This window comes from Phyllobates terribilis, unplaced genomic scaffold (assembly GCF_046119375.1).
Source record: "Phyllobates terribilis strain yellow unplaced genomic scaffold, ASM4611937v1 Scaffold_1042__1_contigs__length_457206, whole genome shotgun sequence".
In the NCBI taxonomy this organism is placed as follows: Eukaryota; Metazoa; Chordata; class Amphibia; order Anura; family Dendrobatidae; genus Phyllobates; species Phyllobates terribilis.
The window spans coordinates 365,916-386,362 of NW_027363802.1; the positions used below are offsets into that span (position 1 = coordinate 365,916).

General features: G+C 41.6%; 12 non-coding genes across 12 annotated transcripts; all 12 read left to right on the top strand.

Moving 5' to 3' along the window:
• The first annotated feature begins 630 nt into the window (after nt 1-630).
• TRNAT-CGU (transfer RNA threonine (anticodon CGU)) lies at nt 631-703 on the top strand. The gene has a single exon. It is a non-coding gene; the product is annotated as a tRNA-Thr (tRNA).
• A 1,622-nt stretch (nt 704-2,325) lies between these two features.
• On the top strand, nt 2,326-2,398 carry TRNAT-CGU (transfer RNA threonine (anticodon CGU)). Its single transcript has one exon. It is a non-coding gene; the product is annotated as a tRNA-Thr (tRNA).
• Nucleotides 2,399-4,023: 1,625 nt separating this feature from the next.
• On the top strand, nt 4,024-4,096 carry TRNAT-CGU (transfer RNA threonine (anticodon CGU)). The gene has a single exon. It is a non-coding gene; the product is annotated as a tRNA-Thr (tRNA).
• A 1,620-nt stretch (nt 4,097-5,716) lies between these two features.
• On the top strand, nt 5,717-5,789 carry TRNAT-CGU (transfer RNA threonine (anticodon CGU)). The gene has a single exon. It is a non-coding gene; the product is annotated as a tRNA-Thr (tRNA).
• Nucleotides 5,790-7,412: 1,623 nt separating this feature from the next.
• Nucleotides 7,413-7,485, top strand: TRNAT-CGU (transfer RNA threonine (anticodon CGU)). Its single transcript has one exon. It is a non-coding gene; the product is annotated as a tRNA-Thr (tRNA).
• Nucleotides 7,486-9,108: 1,623 nt separating this feature from the next.
• On the top strand, nt 9,109-9,181 carry TRNAT-CGU (transfer RNA threonine (anticodon CGU)). Its single transcript has one exon. It is a non-coding gene; the product is annotated as a tRNA-Thr (tRNA).
• Nucleotides 9,182-10,804: 1,623 nt separating this feature from the next.
• Nucleotides 10,805-10,877, top strand: TRNAT-CGU (transfer RNA threonine (anticodon CGU)). Its single transcript has one exon. It is a non-coding gene; the product is annotated as a tRNA-Thr (tRNA).
• Nucleotides 10,878-12,500: 1,623 nt separating this feature from the next.
• Nucleotides 12,501-12,573, top strand: TRNAT-CGU (transfer RNA threonine (anticodon CGU)). Its single transcript has one exon. It is a non-coding gene; the product is annotated as a tRNA-Thr (tRNA).
• Nucleotides 12,574-14,196: 1,623 nt separating this feature from the next.
• On the top strand, nt 14,197-14,269 carry TRNAT-CGU (transfer RNA threonine (anticodon CGU)). Its single transcript has one exon. It is a non-coding gene; the product is annotated as a tRNA-Thr (tRNA).
• A 1,623-nt stretch (nt 14,270-15,892) lies between these two features.
• TRNAT-CGU (transfer RNA threonine (anticodon CGU)) lies at nt 15,893-15,965 on the top strand. Its single transcript has one exon. It is a non-coding gene; the product is annotated as a tRNA-Thr (tRNA).
• A 1,622-nt stretch (nt 15,966-17,587) lies between these two features.
• On the top strand, nt 17,588-17,660 carry TRNAT-CGU (transfer RNA threonine (anticodon CGU)). The gene has a single exon. It is a non-coding gene; the product is annotated as a tRNA-Thr (tRNA).
• Nucleotides 17,661-19,283: 1,623 nt separating this feature from the next.
• Nucleotides 19,284-19,356, top strand: TRNAT-CGU (transfer RNA threonine (anticodon CGU)). Its single transcript has one exon. It is a non-coding gene; the product is annotated as a tRNA-Thr (tRNA).
• Nucleotides 19,357-20,447: the final 1,091 nt, after the last annotated feature.

Sequence of the window (20,447 nt, forward strand, 5' to 3'; positions counted from 1 at the left end):
ATTATGAAAAAAATAAGTTTTCTGCTATGCACAATAAACTTCTGCAGATCTGCAGGTGCAACTTGCTTCGTTAGCGCAGTAGGTAGTGCGTCAGTCTCGTAATCTGAAGGTTGTGAGTTTGAGCCTCACACGGGGCACTGTTCCCTCCTTTTCTCGAGAGATTTTGTCACCAACTTAGAACTTTTCCATTCAATTCTACGTTTTCCATTAGAAAGGAAATGGGAATCCAAATAACTTACAGGACCCATGAGTTGTTGAGTCTCTTGACACTTTGGTGTAAAAAGGGGTGGTTGAGAATGAGTTGAGCTACGAATCCAAATTGAATCTTGCGTGAAGGGTCAGAATGAAGTGCCAAAACGCGGGCGTTCAGCATTTTTGCCTGAAAAAAACAAATCCTACCTGAAATACGTTTGTTTTAAAAACACACGTCAGTCTTTGAATGTTGGCAACGGTGTAGAAAAGGATGTGTTTCCATACCGGGAGTCGAACCCAGGCCACCTGGGTGAAAACCAGGAATCCTAAGCGCTAGACCATACGGGAGAAGATTTACTGCCAGCTCACTTACAATATGAAAAAAAAGAGGTGTACTGCTTTGCACAAGCAACTTCCGCAGATTATTACATGCATCTTGCCTCGTTAGCGCAGCAGGTAGCGCGTCAGTCTCGTAATCTGAAGGTCGTGAGTTCGATTCTCACATGGGGCACTGGTACCTTGTTTCCGTAACTGATTTTGCCACTATCTTGGCTAGAGAGTCACAGCTCTTTTCCATTCAGTAACAAAACATCACCAATTGATGGAAGGGGAGCTCCAATGACAGACAGGGATAAAGGCTTGTTGAGTCCCTTAACACCCAGGAATTAAAAGTGAGAGATATGAATGGTTTGAGATATGACATCAAATAAGCTTTTGTGCAAATAAATATCCAAAAAATCTGGTGGTCTGCATTTTTGGCAGCAAAGAGCAGTTCCAACCTAAACTGATTCTGTCTGCAAGGCACGTGTCGGCTTTGGAATGTGGACACTAGTCCCAAAAAAAAGTCTCTCCCATAGCAGGAATTGAACCAGTCAACCAGGAATACTAACTAAGTCTTTCTCCACATGGTGTAAGCAGTACAGTAAACAGCAAGACAGGTGTAAAAAAAAAAAAAAAAAAAAAAAGAGTGTTTTGCTTTGAATACAAAACATAAACATTACAAGAGCTAAAACACGCTACATGGTCAAGGTTTTTGGCACGTCAGTTGAATAATTTGAAGATCATGAGTTTTTTGCTCACAAGTGCCATCCTCCTTTTCTCAAGAGATTTTGTCACTAACTCTGAACTTTCCAATTCAGTTCTACACTGTTTCCGATTAGAAAGAACATGGGAGCCCTAATGACTGACAGGACACATGGCTTGTTGAGTCCCTTGACACTTTTGTGTAAAACTGTGTAGTTGAAAAAGGCTTAAGCTATGAAACAAAAGGAAATCTTTTGCAAAAGTCATAATGCATCGCCAATGTTAAGTATTTTTGTTGCAAAGTGAAAATCTACCAGAAACATTTTTGATTGAAAAACACGCGTCAGTCTTTGAATGGTGGCAGTAGCTAAGATAAAGGTGCATTCCCATACCGGGAGTCGAACCCGGGCCACCCGGGTGAGAACCAGGAATCCTAACCGCTAGACCATATGGGAAAAGATGCGCTAACGTCTCAGTGACATTATGAAAAAAATAAGTTTTCTGCTATGCACAATAAACTTCTGCAGATCTGCAGGTGCAACTTGCTTCGTTAGCGCAGTAGGTAGTGCGTCAGTCTCGTAATCTGAAGGTTGTGAGTTTGAGCCTCACACGGGGCACTGTTCCCTCCTTTTCTCGAGAGATTTTGTCACCAACTTAGAACTTTTCCATTCAATTCTACGTTTTCCATTAGAAAGGAAATGGGAATCCAAATAACTTACAGGACCCATGAGTTGTTGAGTCTCTTGACACTTTGGTGTAAAAAGGGGTGGTTGAGAATGAGTTGAGCTACGAATCCAAATTGAATCTTGCGTGAAGGGTCAGAATGAAGTGCCAAAACGCGGGCGTTCAGCATTTTTGCCTGAAAAAAACAAATCCTACCTGAAATACGTTTGTTTTAAAAACACACGTCAGTCTTTGAATGTTGGCAACGGTGTAGAAAAGGATGTGTTTCCATACCGGGAGTCGAACCCAGGCCACCTGGGTGAAAACCAGGAATCCTAAGCGCTAGACCATACGGGAGAAGATTTACTGCCAGCTCACTTACAATATGAAAAAAAAGAGGTGTACTGCTTTGCACAAGCAACTTCCGCAGATTATTACATGCATCTTGCCTCGTTAGCGCAGCAGGTAGCGCGTCAGTCTCGTAATCTGAAGGTCGTGAGTTCGATTCTCACATGGGGCACTGGTACCTTGTTTCCGTAACTGATTTTGCCACTATCTTGGCTAGAGAGTCACAGCTCTTTTCCATTCAGTAACAAAACATCACCAATTGATGGAAGGGGAGCTCCAATGACAGACAGGGATAAAGGCTTGTTGAGTCCCTTAACACCCAGGAATTAAAAGTGAGAGATATGAATGGTTTGAGATATGACATCAAATAAGCTTTTGTGCAAATAAATATCCAAAAAATCTGGTGGTCTGCATTTTTGGCAGCAAAGAGCAGTTCCAACCTAAACTGATTCTGTCTGCAAGGCACGTGTCGGCTTTGGAATGTGGACACTAGTCCCAAAAAAAAGTCTCTCCCATAGCAGGAATTGAACCAGTCAACCAGGAATACTAACTAAGTCTTTCTCCACATGGTGTAAGCAGTACAGTAAACAGCAAGACAGGTGTAAAAAAAAAAAAAAAAAAAAAAAAAAGAGTGTTTTGCTTTGAATACAAAACATAAACATTACAAGAGCTAAAACACGCTACATGGTCAAGGTTTTTGGCACGTCAGTTGAATAATTTGAAGATCATGAGTTTTTTGCTCACAAGTGCCATCCTCCTTTTCTCAAGAGATTTTGTCACTAACTCTGAACTTTCCAATTCAGTTCTACACTGTTTCCGATTAGAAAGAACATGGGAGCCCTAATGACTGACAGGACACATGGCTTGTTGAGTCCCTTGACACTTTTGTGTAAAACTGTGTAGTTGAAAAAGGCTTAAGCTATGAAACAAAAGGAAATCTTTTGCAAAAGTCATAATGCATCGCCAATGTTAAGTATTTTTGTTGCAAAGTGAAAATCTACCAGAAACATTTTTGATTGAAAAACACGCGTCAGTCTTTGAATGGTGGCAGTAGCTAAGATAAAGGTGCATTCCCATACCGGGAGTCGAACCCGGGCCACCCGGGTGAGAACCAGGAATCCTAACCGCTAGACCATATGGGAAAAGATGCGCTAACGTCTCAGTGACATTATGAAAAAAATAAGTTTTCTGCTATGCACAATAAACTTCTGCAGATCTGCAGGTGCAACTTGCTTCGTTAGCGCAGTAGGTAGTGCGTCAGTCTCGTAATCTGAAGGTTGTGAGTTTGAGCCTCACACGGGGCACTGTTCCCTCCTTTTCTCGAGAGATTTTGTCACCAACTTAGAACTTTTCCATTCAATTCTACGTTTTCCATTAGAAAGGAAATGGGAATCCAAATAACTTACAGGACCCATGAGTTGTTGAGTCTCTTGACACTTTGGTGTAAAAAGGGGTGGTTGAGAATGAGTTGAGCTACGAATCCAAATTGAATCTTGCGTGAAGGGTCAGAATGAAGTGCCAAAACGCGGGCGTTCAGCATTTTTGCCTGAAAAAAACAAATCCTACCTGAAATACGTTTGTTTTAAAAACACACGTCAGTCTTTGAATGTTGGCAACGGTGTAGAAAAGGATGTGTTTCCATACCGGGAGTCGAACCCAGGCCACCTGGGTGAAAACCAGGAATCCTAAGCGCTAGACCATACGGGAGAAGATTTACTGCCAGCTCACTTACAATATGAAAAAAAAGAGGTGTACTGCTTTGCACAAGCAACTTCCGCAGATTATTACATGCATCTTGCCTCGTTAGCGCAGCAGGTAGCGCGTCAGTCTCGTAATCTGAAGGTCGTGAGTTCGATTCTCACATGGGGCACTGGTACCTTGTTTCCGTAACTGATTTTGCCACTATCTTGGCTAGAGAGTCACAGCTCTTTTCCATTCAGTAACAAAACATCACCAATTGATGGAAGGGGAGCTCCAATGACAGACAGGGATAAAGGCTTGTTGAGTCCCTTAACACCCAGGAATTAAAAGTGAGAGATATGAATGGTTTGAGATATGACATCAAATAAGCTTTTGTGCAAATAAATATCCAAAAAATCTGGTGGTCTGCATTTTTGGCAGCAAAGAGCAGTTCCAACCTAAACTGATTCTGTCTGCAAGGCACGTGTCGGCTTTGGAATGTGGACACTAGTCCCAAAAAAAAGTCTCTCCCATAGCAGGAATTGAACCAGTCAACCAGGAATACTAACTAAGTCTTTCTCCACATGGTGTAAGCAGTACAGTAAACAGCAAGACAGGTGTAAAAAAAAAAAAAAAAAAAAAGAGTGTTTTGCTTTGAATACAAAACATAAACATTACAAGAGCTAAAACACGCTACATGGTCAAGGTTTTTGGCACGTCAGTTGAATAATTTGAAGATCATGAGTTTTTTGCTCACAAGTGCCATCCTCCTTTTCTCAAGAGATTTTGTCACTAACTCTGAACTTTCCAATTCAGTTCTACACTGTTTCCGATTAGAAAGAACATGGGAGCCCTAATGACTGACAGGACACATGGCTTGTTGAGTCCCTTGACACTTTTGTGTAAAACTGTGTAGTTGAAAAAGGCTTAAGCTATGAAACAAAAGGAAATCTTTTGCAAAAGTCATAATGCATCGCCAATGTTAAGTATTTTTGTTGCAAAGTGAAAATCTACCAGAAACATTTTTGATTGAAAAACACGCGTCAGTCTTTGAATGGTGGCAGTAGCTAAGATAAAGGTGCATTCCCATACCGGGAGTCGAACCCGGGCCACCCGGGTGAGAACCAGGAATCCTAACCGCTAGACCATATGGGAAAAGATGCGCTAACGTCTCAGTGACATTATGAAAAAAATAAGTTTTCTGCTATGCACAATAAACTTCTGCAGATCTGCAGGTGCAACTTGCTTCGTTAGCGCAGTAGGTAGTGCGTCAGTCTCGTAATCTGAAGGTTGTGAGTTTGAGCCTCACACGGGGCACTGTTCCCTCCTTTTCTCGAGAGATTTTGTCACCAACTTAGAACTTTTCCATTCAATTCTACGTTTTCCATTAGAAAGGAAATGGGAATCCAAATAACTTACAGGACCCATGAGTTGTTGAGTCTCTTGACACTTTGGTGTAAAAAGGGGTGGTTGAGAATGAGTTGAGCTACGAATCCAAATTGAATCTTGCGTGAAGGGTCAGAATGAAGTGCCAAAACGCGGGCGTTCAGCATTTTTGCCTGAAAAAAACAAATCCTACCTGAAATACGTTTGTTTTAAAAACACACGTCAGTCTTTGAATGTTGGCAACGGTGTAGAAAAGGATGTGTTTCCATACCGGGAGTCGAACCCAGGCCACCTGGGTGAAAACCAGGAATCCTAAGCGCTAGACCATACGGGAGAAGATTTACTGCCAGCTCACTTACAATATGAAAAAAAAGAGGTGTACTGCTTTGCACAAGCAACTTCCGCAGATTATTACATGCATCTTGCCTCGTTAGCGCAGCAGGTAGCGCGTCAGTCTCGTAATCTGAAGGTCGTGAGTTCGATTCTCACATGGGGCACTGGTACCTTGTTTCCGTAACTGATTTTGCCACTATCTTGGCTAGAGAGTCACAGCTCTTTTCCATTCAGTAACAAAACATCACCAATTGATGGAAGGGGAGCTCCAATGACAGACAGGGATAAAGGCTTGTTGAGTCCCTTAACACCCAGGAATTAAAAGTGAGAGATATGAATGGTTTGAGATATGACATCAAATAAGCTTTTGTGCAAATAAATATCCAAAAAATCTGGTGGTCTGCATTTTTGGCAGCAAAGAGCAGTTCCAACCTAAACTGATTCTGTCTGCAAGGCACGTGTCGGCTTTGGAATGTGGACACTAGTCCCAAAAAAAAGTCTCTCCCATAGCAGGAATTGAACCAGTCAACCAGGAATACTAACTAAGTCTTTCTCCACATGGTGTAAGCAGTACAGTAAACAGCAAGACAGGTGTAAAAAAAAAAAAAAAAAAAAAAAAGAGTGTTTTGCTTTGAATACAAAACATAAACATTACAAGAGCTAAAACACGCTACATGGTCAAGGTTTTTGGCACGTCAGTTGAATAATTTGAAGATCATGAGTTTTTTGCTCACAAGTGCCATCCTCCTTTTCTCAAGAGATTTTGTCACTAACTCTGAACTTTCCAATTCAGTTCTACACTGTTTCCGATTAGAAAGAACATGGGAGCCCTAATGACTGACAGGACACATGGCTTGTTGAGTCCCTTGACACTTTTGTGTAAAACTGTGTAGTTGAAAAAGGCTTAAGCTATGAAACAAAAGGAAATCTTTTGCAAAAGTCATAATGCATCGCCAATGTTAAGTATTTTTGTTGCAAAGTGAAAATCTACCAGAAACATTTTTGATTGAAAAACACGCGTCAGTCTTTGAATGGTGGCAGTAGCTAAGATAAAGGTGCATTCCCATACCGGGAGTCGAACCCGGGCCACCCGGGTGAGAACCAGGAATCCTAACCGCTAGACCATATGGGAAAAGATGCGCTAACGTCTCAGTGACATTATGAAAAAAATAAGTTTTCTGCTATGCACAATAAACTTCTGCAGATCTGCAGGTGCAACTTGCTTCGTTAGCGCAGTAGGTAGTGCGTCAGTCTCGTAATCTGAAGGTTGTGAGTTTGAGCCTCACACGGGGCACTGTTCCCTCCTTTTCTCGAGAGATTTTGTCACCAACTTAGAACTTTTCCATTCAATTCTACGTTTTCCATTAGAAAGGAAATGGGAATCCAAATAACTTACAGGACCCATGAGTTGTTGAGTCTCTTGACACTTTGGTGTAAAAAGGGGTGGTTGAGAATGAGTTGAGCTACGAATCCAAATTGAATCTTGCGTGAAGGGTCAGAATGAAGTGCCAAAACGCGGGCGTTCAGCATTTTTGCCTGAAAAAAACAAATCCTACCTGAAATACGTTTGTTTTAAAAACACACGTCAGTCTTTGAATGTTGGCAACGGTGTAGAAAAGGATGTGTTTCCATACCGGGAGTCGAACCCAGGCCACCTGGGTGAAAACCAGGAATCCTAAGCGCTAGACCATACGGGAGAAGATTTACTGCCAGCTCACTTACAATATGAAAAAAAAGAGGTGTACTGCTTTGCACAAGCAACTTCCGCAGATTATTACATGCATCTTGCCTCGTTAGCGCAGCAGGTAGCGCGTCAGTCTCGTAATCTGAAGGTCGTGAGTTCGATTCTCACATGGGGCACTGGTACCTTGTTTCCGTAACTGATTTTGCCACTATCTTGGCTAGAGAGTCACAGCTCTTTTCCATTCAGTAACAAAACATCACCAATTGATGGAAGGGGAGCTCCAATGACAGACAGGGATAAAGGCTTGTTGAGTCCCTTAACACCCAGGAATTAAAAGTGAGAGATATGAATGGTTTGAGATATGACATCAAATAAGCTTTTGTGCAAATAAATATCCAAAAAATCTGGTGGTCTGCATTTTTGGCAGCAAAGAGCAGTTCCAACCTAAACTGATTCTGTCTGCAAGGCACGTGTCGGCTTTGGAATGTGGACACTAGTCCCAAAAAAAAGTCTCTCCCATAGCAGGAATTGAACCAGTCAACCAGGAATACTAACTAAGTCTTTCTCCACATGGTGTAAGCAGTACAGTAAACAGCAAGACAGGTGTAAAAAAAAAAAAAAAAAAAAAAAAGAGTGTTTTGCTTTGAATACAAAACATAAACATTACAAGAGCTAAAACACGCTACATGGTCAAGGTTTTTGGCACGTCAGTTGAATAATTTGAAGATCATGAGTTTTTTGCTCACAAGTGCCATCCTCCTTTTCTCAAGAGATTTTGTCACTAACTCTGAACTTTCCAATTCAGTTCTACACTGTTTCCGATTAGAAAGAACATGGGAGCCCTAATGACTGACAGGACACATGGCTTGTTGAGTCCCTTGACACTTTTGTGTAAAACTGTGTAGTTGAAAAAGGCTTAAGCTATGAAACAAAAGGAAATCTTTTGCAAAAGTCATAATGCATCGCCAATGTTAAGTATTTTTGTTGCAAAGTGAAAATCTACCAGAAACATTTTTGATTGAAAAACACGCGTCAGTCTTTGAATGGTGGCAGTAGCTAAGATAAAGGTGCATTCCCATACCGGGAGTCGAACCCGGGCCACCCGGGTGAGAACCAGGAATCCTAACCGCTAGACCATATGGGAAAAGATGCGCTAACGTCTCAGTGACATTATGAAAAAAATAAGTTTTCTGCTATGCACAATAAACTTCTGCAGATCTGCAGGTGCAACTTGCTTCGTTAGCGCAGTAGGTAGTGCGTCAGTCTCGTAATCTGAAGGTTGTGAGTTTGAGCCTCACACGGGGCACTGTTCCCTCCTTTTCTCGAGAGATTTTGTCACCAACTTAGAACTTTTCCATTCAATTCTACGTTTTCCATTAGAAAGGAAATGGGAATCCAAATAACTTACAGGACCCATGAGTTGTTGAGTCTCTTGACACTTTGGTGTAAAAAGGGGTGGTTGAGAATGAGTTGAGCTACGAATCCAAATTGAATCTTGCGTGAAGGGTCAGAATGAAGTGCCAAAACGCGGGCGTTCAGCATTTTTGCCTGAAAAAAACAAATCCTACCTGAAATACGTTTGTTTTAAAAACACACGTCAGTCTTTGAATGTTGGCAACGGTGTAGAAAAGGATGTGTTTCCATACCGGGAGTCGAACCCAGGCCACCTGGGTGAAAACCAGGAATCCTAAGCGCTAGACCATACGGGAGAAGATTTACTGCCAGCTCACTTACAATATGAAAAAAAAGAGGTGTACTGCTTTGCACAAGCAACTTCCGCAGATTATTACATGCATCTTGCCTCGTTAGCGCAGCAGGTAGCGCGTCAGTCTCGTAATCTGAAGGTCGTGAGTTCGATTCTCACATGGGGCACTGGTACCTTGTTTCCGTAACTGATTTTGCCACTATCTTGGCTAGAGAGTCACAGCTCTTTTCCATTCAGTAACAAAACATCACCAATTGATGGAAGGGGAGCTCCAATGACAGACAGGGATAAAGGCTTGTTGAGTCCCTTAACACCCAGGAATTAAAAGTGAGAGATATGAATGGTTTGAGATATGACATCAAATAAGCTTTTGTGCAAATAAATATCCAAAAAATCTGGTGGTCTGCATTTTTGGCAGCAAAGAGCAGTTCCAACCTAAACTGATTCTGTCTGCAAGGCACGTGTCGGCTTTGGAATGTGGACACTAGTCCCAAAAAAAAGTCTCTCCCATAGCAGGAATTGAACCAGTCAACCAGGAATACTAACTAAGTCTTTCTCCACATGGTGTAAGCAGTACAGTAAACAGCAAGACAGGTGTAAAAAAAAAAAAAAAAAAAAAAAAGAGTGTTTTGCTTTGAATACAAAACATAAACATTACAAGAGCTAAAACACGCTACATGGTCAAGGTTTTTGGCACGTCAGTTGAATAATTTGAAGATCATGAGTTTTTTGCTCACAAGTGCCATCCTCCTTTTCTCAAGAGATTTTGTCACTAACTCTGAACTTTCCAATTCAGTTCTACACTGTTTCCGATTAGAAAGAACATGGGAGCCCTAATGACTGACAGGACACATGGCTTGTTGAGTCCCTTGACACTTTTGTGTAAAACTGTGTAGTTGAAAAAGGCTTAAGCTATGAAACAAAAGGAAATCTTTTGCAAAAGTCATAATGCATCGCCAATGTTAAGTATTTTTGTTGCAAAGTGAAAATCTACCAGAAACATTTTTGATTGAAAAACACGCGTCAGTCTTTGAATGGTGGCAGTAGCTAAGATAAAGGTGCATTCCCATACCGGGAGTCGAACCCGGGCCACCCGGGTGAGAACCAGGAATCCTAACCGCTAGACCATATGGGAAAAGATGCGCTAACGTCTCAGTGACATTATGAAAAAAATAAGTTTTCTGCTATGCACAATAAACTTCTGCAGATCTGCAGGTGCAACTTGCTTCGTTAGCGCAGTAGGTAGTGCGTCAGTCTCGTAATCTGAAGGTTGTGAGTTTGAGCCTCACACGGGGCACTGTTCCCTCCTTTTCTCGAGAGATTTTGTCACCAACTTAGAACTTTTCCATTCAATTCTACGTTTTCCATTAGAAAGGAAATGGGAATCCAAATAACTTACAGGACCCATGAGTTGTTGAGTCTCTTGACACTTTGGTGTAAAAAGGGGTGGTTGAGAATGAGTTGAGCTACGAATCCAAATTGAATCTTGCGTGAAGGGTCAGAATGAAGTGCCAAAACGCGGGCGTTCAGCATTTTTGCCTGAAAAAAACAAATCCTACCTGAAATACGTTTGTTTTAAAAACACACGTCAGTCTTTGAATGTTGGCAACGGTGTAGAAAAGGATGTGTTTCCATACCGGGAGTCGAACCCAGGCCACCTGGGTGAAAACCAGGAATCCTAAGCGCTAGACCATACGGGAGAAGATTTACTGCCAGCTCACTTACAATATGAAAAAAAAGAGGTGTACTGCTTTGCACAAGCAACTTCCGCAGATTATTACATGCATCTTGCCTCGTTAGCGCAGCAGGTAGCGCGTCAGTCTCGTAATCTGAAGGTCGTGAGTTCGATTCTCACATGGGGCACTGGTACCTTGTTTCCGTAACTGATTTTGCCACTATCTTGGCTAGAGAGTCACAGCTCTTTTCCATTCAGTAACAAAACATCACCAATTGATGGAAGGGGAGCTCCAATGACAGACAGGGATAAAGGCTTGTTGAGTCCCTTAACACCCAGGAATTAAAAGTGAGAGATATGAATGGTTTGAGATATGACATCAAATAAGCTTTTGTGCAAATAAATATCCAAAAAATCTGGTGGTCTGCATTTTTGGCAGCAAAGAGCAGTTCCAACCTAAACTGATTCTGTCTGCAAGGCACGTGTCGGCTTTGGAATGTGGACACTAGTCCCAAAAAAAAGTCTCTCCCATAGCAGGAATTGAACCAGTCAACCAGGAATACTAACTAAGTCTTTCTCCACATGGTGTAAGCAGTACAGTAAACAGCAAGACAGGTGTAAAAAAAAAAAAAAAAAAAAAAAAGAGTGTTTTGCTTTGAATACAAAACATAAACATTACAAGAGCTAAAACACGCTACATGGTCAAGGTTTTTGGCACGTCAGTTGAATAATTTGAAGATCATGAGTTTTTTGCTCACAAGTGCCATCCTCCTTTTCTCAAGAGATTTTGTCACTAACTCTGAACTTTCCAATTCAGTTCTACACTGTTTCCGATTAGAAAGAACATGGGAGCCCTAATGACTGACAGGACACATGGCTTGTTGAGTCCCTTGACACTTTTGTGTAAAACTGTGTAGTTGAAAAAGGCTTAAGCTATGAAACAAAAGGAAATCTTTTGCAAAAGTCATAATGCATCGCCAATGTTAAGTATTTTTGTTGCAAAGTGAAAATCTACCAGAAACATTTTTGATTGAAAAACACGCGTCAGTCTTTGAATGGTGGCAGTAGCTAAGATAAAGGTGCATTCCCATACCGGGAGTCGAACCCGGGCCACCCGGGTGAGAACCAGGAATCCTAACCGCTAGACCATATGGGAAAAGATGCGCTAACGTCTCAGTGACATTATGAAAAAAATAAGTTTTCTGCTATGCACAATAAACTTCTGCAGATCTGCAGGTGCAACTTGCTTCGTTAGCGCAGTAGGTAGTGCGTCAGTCTCGTAATCTGAAGGTTGTGAGTTTGAGCCTCACACGGGGCACTGTTCCCTCCTTTTCTCGAGAGATTTTGTCACCAACTTAGAACTTTTCCATTCAATTCTACGTTTTCCATTAGAAAGGAAATGGGAATCCAAATAACTTACAGGACCCATGAGTTGTTGAGTCTCTTGACACTTTGGTGTAAAAAGGGGTGGTTGAGAATGAGTTGAGCTACGAATCCAAATTGAATCTTGCGTGAAGGGTCAGAATGAAGTGCCAAAACGCGGGCGTTCAGCATTTTTGCCTGAAAAAAACAAATCCTACCTGAAATACGTTTGTTTTAAAAACACACGTCAGTCTTTGAATGTTGGCAACGGTGTAGAAAAGGATGTGTTTCCATACCGGGAGTCGAACCCAGGCCACCTGGGTGAAAACCAGGAATCCTAAGCGCTAGACCATACGGGAGAAGATTTACTGCCAGCTCACTTACAATATGAAAAAAAAGAGGTGTACTGCTTTGCACAAGCAACTTCCGCAGATTATTACATGCATCTTGCCTCGTTAGCGCAGCAGGTAGCGCGTCAGTCTCGTAATCTGAAGGTCGTGAGTTCGATTCTCACATGGGGCACTGGTACCTTGTTTCCGTAACTGATTTTGCCACTATCTTGGCTAGAGAGTCACAGCTCTTTTCCATTCAGTAACAAAACATCACCAATTGATGGAAGGGGAGCTCCAATGACAGACAGGGATAAAGGCTTGTTGAGTCCCTTAACACCCAGGAATTAAAAGTGAGAGATATGAATGGTTTGAGATATGACATCAAATAAGCTTTTGTGCAAATAAATATCCAAAAAATCTGGTGGTCTGCATTTTTGGCAGCAAAGAGCAGTTCCAACCTAAACTGATTCTGTCTGCAAGGCACGTGTCGGCTTTGGAATGTGGACACTAGTCCCAAAAAAAAGTCTCTCCCATAGCAGGAATTGAACCAGTCAACCAGGAATACTAACTAAGTCTTTCTCCACATGGTGTAAGCAGTACAGTAAACAGCAAGACAGGTGTAAAAAAAAAAAAAAAAAAAAAAAAGAGTGTTTTGCTTTGAATACAAAACATAAACATTACAAGAGCTAAAACACGCTACATGGTCAAGGTTTTTGGCACGTCAGTTGAATAATTTGAAGATCATGAGTTTTTTGCTCACAAGTGCCATCCTCCTTTTCTCAAGAGATTTTGTCACTAACTCTGAACTTTCCAATTCAGTTCTACACTGTTTCCGATTAGAAAGAACATGGGAGCCCTAATGACTGACAGGACACATGGCTTGTTGAGTCCCTTGACACTTTTGTGTAAAACTGTGTAGTTGAAAAAGGCTTAAGCTATGAAACAAAAGGAAATCTTTTGCAAAAGTCATAATGCATCGCCAATGTTAAGTATTTTTGTTGCAAAGTGAAAATCTACCAGAAACATTTTTGATTGAAAAACACGCGTCAGTCTTTGAATGGTGGCAGTAGCTAAGATAAAGGTGCATTCCCATACCGGGAGTCGAACCCGGGCCACCCGGGTGAGAACCAGGAATCCTAACCGCTAGACCATATGGGAAAAGATGCGCTAACGTCTCAGTGACATTATGAAAAAAATAAGTTTTCTGCTATGCACAATAAACTTCTGCAGATCTGCAGGTGCAACTTGCTTCGTTAGCGCAGTAGGTAGTGCGTCAGTCTCGTAATCTGAAGGTTGTGAGTTTGAGCCTCACACGGGGCACTGCTCCCTCCTTTTCTCGAGAGATTTTGTCACCAACTTAGAACTTTTCCATTCAATTCTACGTTTTCCATTAGAAAGGAAATGGGAATCCAAATAACTTACAGGACCCATGAGTTGTTGAGTCTCTTGACACTTTGGTGTAAAAAGGGGTGGTTGAGAATGAGTTGAGCTACGAATCCAAATTGAATCTTGCGTGAAGGGTCAGAATGAAGTGCCAAAACGCGGGCGTTCAGCATTTTTGCCTGAAAAAAACAAATCCTACCTGAAATACGTTTGTTTTAAAAACACACGTCAGTCTTTGAATGTTGGCAACGGTGTAGAAAAGGATGTGTTTCCATACCGGGAGTCGAACCCAGGCCACCTGGGTGAAAACCAGGAATCCTAAGCGCTAGACCATACGGGAGAAGATTTACTGCCAGCTCACTTACAATATGAAAAAAAAGAGGTGTACTGCTTTGCACAAGCAACTTCCGCAGATTATTACATGCATCTTGCCTCGTTAGCGCAGCAGGTAGCGCGTCAGTCTCGTAATCTGAAGGTCGTGAGTTCGATTCTCACATGGGGCACTGGTACCTTGTTTCCGTAACTGATTTTGCCACTATCTTGGCTAGAGAGTCACAGCTCTTTTCCATTCAGTAACAAAACATCACCAATTGATGGAAGGGGAGCTCCAATGACAGACAGGGATAAAGGCTTGTTGAGTCCCTTAACACCCAGGAATTAAAAGTGAGAGATATGAATGGTTTGAGATATGACATCAAATAAGCTTTTGTGCAAATAAATATCCAAAAAATCTGGTGGTCTGCATTTTTGGCAGCAAAGAGCAGTTCCAACCTAAACTGATTCTGTCTGCAAGGCACGTGTCGGCTTTGGAATGTGGACACTAGTCCCAAAAAAAAGTCTCTCCCATAGCAGGAATTGAACCAGTCAACCAGGAATACTAACTAAGTCTTTCTCCACATGGTGTAAGCAGTACAGTAAACAGCAAGACAGGTGTAAAAAAAAAAAAAAAAAAAAAAAAGAGTGTTTTGCTTTGAATACAAAACATAAACATTACAAGAGCTAAAACACGCTACATGGTCAAGGTTTTTGGCACGTCAGTTGAATAATTTGAAGATCATGAGTTTTTTGCTCACAAGTGCCATCCTCCTTTTCTCAAGAGATTTTGTCACTAACTCTGAACTTTCCAATTCAGTTCTACACTGTTTCCGATTAGAAAGAACATGGGAGCCCTAATGACTGACAGGACACATGGCTTGTTGAGTCCCTTGACACTTTTGTGTAAAACTGTGTAGTTGAAAAAGGCTTAAGCTATGAAACAAAAGGAAATCTTTTGCAAAAGTCATAATGCATCGCCAATGTTAAGTATTTTTGTTGCAAAGTGAAAATCTACCAGAAACATTTTTGATTGAAAAACACGCGTCAGTCTTTGAATGGTGGCAGTAGCTAAGATAAAGGTGCATTCCCATACCGGGAGTCGAACCCGGGCCACCCGGGTGAGAACCAGGAATCCTAACCGCTAGACCATATGGGAAAAGATGCGCTAACGTCTCAGTGACATTATGAAAAAAATAAGTTTTCTGCTATGCACAATAAACTTCTGCAGATCTGCAGGTGCAACTTGCTTCGTTAGCGCAGTAGGTAGTGCGTCAGTCTCGTAATCTGAAGGTTGTGAGTTTGAGCCTCACACGGGGCACTGTTCCCTCCTTTTCTCGAGAGATTTTGTCACCAACTTAGAACTTTTCCATTCAATTCTACGTTTTCCATTAGAAAGGAAATGGGAATCCAAATAACTTACAGGACCCATGAGTTGTTGAGTCTCTTGACACTTTGGTGTAAAAAGGGGTGGTTGAGAATGAGTTGAGCTACGAATCCAAATTGAATCTTGCGTGAAGGGTCAGAATGAAGTGCCAAAACGCGGGCGTTCAGCATTTTTGCCTGAAAAAAACAAATCCTACCTGAAATACGTTTGTTTTAAAAACACACGTCAGTCTTTGAATGTTGGCAACGGTGTAGAAAAGGATGTGTTTCCATACCGGGAGTCGAACCCAGGCCACCTGGGTGAAAACCAGGAATCCTAAGCGCTAGACCATACGGGAGAAGATTTACTGCCAGCTCACTTACAATATGAAAAAAAAGAGGTGTACTGCTTTGCACAAGCAACTTCCGCAGATTATTACATGCATCTTGCCTCGTTAGCGCAGCAGGTAGCGCGTCAGTCTCGTAATCTGAAGGTCGTGAGTTCGATTCTCACATGGGGCACTGGTACCTTGTTTCCGTAACTGATTTTGCCACTATCTTGGCTAGAGAGTCACAGCTCTTTTCCATTCAGTAACAAAACATCACCAATTGATGGAAGGGGAGCTCCAATGACAGACAGGGATAAAGGCTTGTTGAGTCCCTTAACACCCAGGAATTAAAAGTGAGAGATATGAATGGTTTGAGATATGACATCAAATAAGCTTTTGTGCAAATAAATATCCAAAAAATCTGGTGGTCTGCATTTTTGGCAGCAAAGAGCAGTTCCAACCTAAACTGATTCTGTCTGCAAGGCACGTGTCGGCTTTGGAATGTGGACACTAGTCCCAAAAAAAAGTCTCTCCCATAGCAGGAATTGAACCAGTCAACCAGGAATACTAACTAAGTCTTTCTCCACATGGTGTAAGCAGTACAGTAAACAGCAAGACAGGTGTAAAAAAAAAAAAAAAAAAAAAAAGAGTGTTTTGCTTTGAATACAAAACACAAACATTACAAGAGCTAAAACACGCTACATGGTCAAGGTTTTTGGCACGTCAGTTGAATAATTTGAAGATCATGAGTTTTTTGCTCACAAGTGCCATCCTCCTTTTCTCAAGAGATTTTGTCACTAACTCTGAACTTTCCAATTCAGTTCTACACTGTTTCCGATTAGAAAGAACATGGGAGCCCTAATGACTGACAGGACACATGGCTTGTTGAGTCCCTTGACACTTTTGTGTAAAACTGTGTAGTTGAAAAAGGCTTAAGCTATGAAACAAAAGGAAATCTTTTGCAAAAGTCATAATGCATCGCCAATGTTAAGTATTTTTGTTGCAAAGTGAAAATCTACCAGAAACATTTTTGATTGAAAAACACGCGTCAGTCTTTGAATGGTGGCAGTAGCTAAGATAAAGGTGCATTCCCATACCGGGAGTCGAACCCGGGCCACCCGGGTGAGAACCAGGAATCCTAACCGCTAGACCATATGGGAAAAGATGCGCTAACGTCTCAGTGACATTATGAAAAAAATAAGTTTTCTGCTATGCACAATAAACTTCTGCAGATCTGCAGGTGCAACTTGCTTCGTTAGCGCAGTAGGTAGTGCGTCAGTCTCGTAATCTGAAGGTTGTGAGTTTGAGCCTCACACGGGGCACTGTTCCCTCCTTTTCTCGAGAGATTTTGTCACCAACTTAGAACTTTTCCATTCAATTCTACGTTTTCCATTAGAAAGGAAATGGGAATCCAAATAACTTACAGGACCCATGAGTTGTTGAGTCTCTTGACACTTTGGTGTAAAAAGGGGTGGTTGAGAATGAGTTGAGCTACGAATCCAAATTGAATCTTGCGTGAAGGGTCAGAATGAAGTGCCAAAACGCGGGCGTTCAGCATTTTTGCCTGAAAAAAACAAATCCTACCTGAAATACGTTTGTTTTAAAAACACACGTCAGTCTTTGAATGTTGGCAACGGTGTAGAAAAGGATGTGTTTCCATACCGGGAGTCGAACCCAGGCCACCTGGGTGAAAACCAGGAATCCTAAGCGCTAGACCATACGGGAGAAGATTTACTGCCAGCTCACTTACAATATGAAAAAAAAGAGGTGTACTGCTTTGCACAAGCAACTTCCGCAGATTATTACATGCATCTTGCCTCGTTAGCGCAGCAGGTAGCGCGTCAGTCTCGTAATCTGAAGGTCGTGAGTTCGATTCTCACATGGGGCACTGGTACCTTGTTTCCGTAACTGATTTTGCCACTATCTTGGCTAGAGAGTCACAGCTCTTTTCCATTCAGTAACAAAACATCACCAATTGATGGAAGGGGAGCTCCAATGACAGACAGGGATAAAGGCTTGTTGAGTCCCTTAACACCCAGGAATTAAAAGTGAGAGATATGAATGGTTTGAGATATGACATCAAATAAGCTTTTGTGCAAATAAATATCCAAAAAATCTGGTGGTCTGCATTTTTGGCAGCAAAGAGCAGTTCCAACCTAAACTGATTCTGTCTGCAAGGCACGTGTCGGCTTTGGAATGTGGACACTAGTCCCAAAAAAAAGTCTCTCCCATAGCAGGAATTGAACCAGTCAACCAGGAATACTAACTAAGTCTTTCTCCACATGGTGTAAGCAGTACAGTAAACAGCAAGACAGGTGTAAAAAAAAAAAAAAAAAAAAAAAAGAGTGTTTTGCTTTGAATACAAAACATAAACATTACAAGAGCTAAAACACGCTACATGGTCAAGGTTTTTGGCACGTCAGTTGAATAATTTGAAGATCATGAGTTTTTTGCTCACAAGTGCCATCCTCCTTTTCTCAAGAGATTTTGTCACTAACTCTGAACTTTCCAATTCAGTTCTACACTGTTTCCGATTAGAAAGAACATGGGAGCCCTAATGACTGACAGGACACATGGCTTGTTGAGTCCCTTGACACTTTTGTGTAAAACTGTGTAGTTGAAAAAGGCTTAAGCTATGAAACAAAAGGAAATCTTTTGCAAAAGTCATAATGCATCGCCAATGTTAAGTATTTTTGTTGCAAAGTGAAAATCTACCAGAAACATTTTTGATTGAAAAACACGCGTCAGTCTTTGAATGGTGGCAGTAGCTAAGATAAAGGTGCATTCCCATACCGGGAGTCGAACCCGGGCCACCCGGGTGAGAACCAGGAATCCTAACCGCTAGACCATATGGGAAAAGATGCGCTAACGTCTCAGTGACATTATGAAAAAAATAAGTTTTCTGCTATGCACAATAAACTTCTGCAGATCTGCAGGTGCAACTTGCTTCGTTAGCGCAGTAGGTAGTGCGTCAGTCTCGTAATCTGAAGGTTGTGAGTTTGAGCCTCACACGGGGCACTGTTCCCTCCTTTTCTCGAGAGATTTTGTCACCAACTTAGAACTTTTCCATTCAATTCTACGTTTTCCATTAGAAAGGAAATGGGAATCCAAATAACTTACAGGACCCATGAGTTGTTGAGTCTCTTGACACTTTGGTGTAAAAAGGGGTGGTTGAGAATGAGTTGAGCTACGAATCCAAATTGAATCTTGCGTGAAGGGTCAGAATGAAGTGCCAAAACGCGGGCGTTCAGCATTTTTGCCTGAAAAAAACAAATCCTACCTGAAATACGTTTGTTTTAAAAACACACGTCAGTCTTTGAATGTTGGCAACGGTGTAGAAAAGGATGTGTTTCCATACCGGGAGTCGAACCCAGGCCACCTGGGTGAAAACCAGGAATCCTAAGCGCTAGACCATACGGGAGAAGATTTACTGCCAGCTCACTTACAATATGAAAAAAAAGAGGTGTACTGCTTTGCACAAGCAACTTCCGCAGATTATTACATGCATCTTGCCTCGTTAGCGCAGCAGGTAGCGCGTCAGTCTCGTAATCTGAAGGTCGTGAGTTCGATTCTCACATGGGGCACTGGTACCTTGTTTCCGTAACTGATTTTGCCACTATCTTGGCTAGAGAGTCACAGCTCTTTTCCATTCAGTAACAAAACATCACCAATTGATGGAAGGGGAGCTCCAATGACAGACAGGGATAAAGGCTTGTTGAGTCCCTTAACACCCAGGAATTAAAAGTGAGAGATATGAATGGTTTGAGATATGACATCAAATAAGCTTTTGTGCAAATAAATATCCAAAAAATCTGGTGGTCTGCATTTTTGGCAGCAAAGAGCAGTTCCAACCTAAACTGATTCTGTCTGCAAGGCACGTGTCGGCTTTGGAATGTGGACACTAGTCCCAAAAAAAAGTCTCTCCCATAGCAGGAATTGAACCAGTCAACCAGGAATACTAACTAAGTCTTTCTCCACATGGTGTAAGCAGTACAGTAAACAGCAAGACAGGTGTAAAAAAAAAAAAAAAAAAAAAAAGAGTGTTTTGCTTTGAATACAAAACACAAACATTACAAGAGCTAAAACACGCTACATGGTCAAGGTTTTTGGCACGTCAGTTGAATAATTTGAAGATCATGAGTTTTTTGCTCACAAGTGCCATCCTCCTTTTCTCAAGAGATTTTGTCACTAACTCTGAACTTTCCAATTCAGTTCTACACTGTTTCCGATTAGAAAGAACATGGGAGCCCTAATGACTGACAGGACACATGGCTTGTTGAGTCCCTTGACACTTTTGTGTAAAACTGTGTAGTTGAAAAAGGCTTAAGCTATGAAACAAAAGGAAATCTTTTGCAAAAGTCATAATGCATCGCCAATGTTAAGTATTTTTGTTGCAAAGTGAAAATCTACCAGAAACATTTTTGATTGAAAAACACGCGTCAGTCTTTGAATGGTGGCAGTAGCTAAGATAAAGGTGCATTCCCATACCGGGAGTCGAACCCGGGCCACCCGGGTGAGAACCAGGAATCCTAACCGCTAGACCATATGGGAAAAGATGCGCTAACGTCTCAGTGACATTATGAAAAAAATAAGTTTTCTGCTATGCACAATAAACTTCTGCAGATCTGCAGGTGCAACTTGCTTCGTTAGCGCAGTAGGTAGTGCGTCAGTCTCG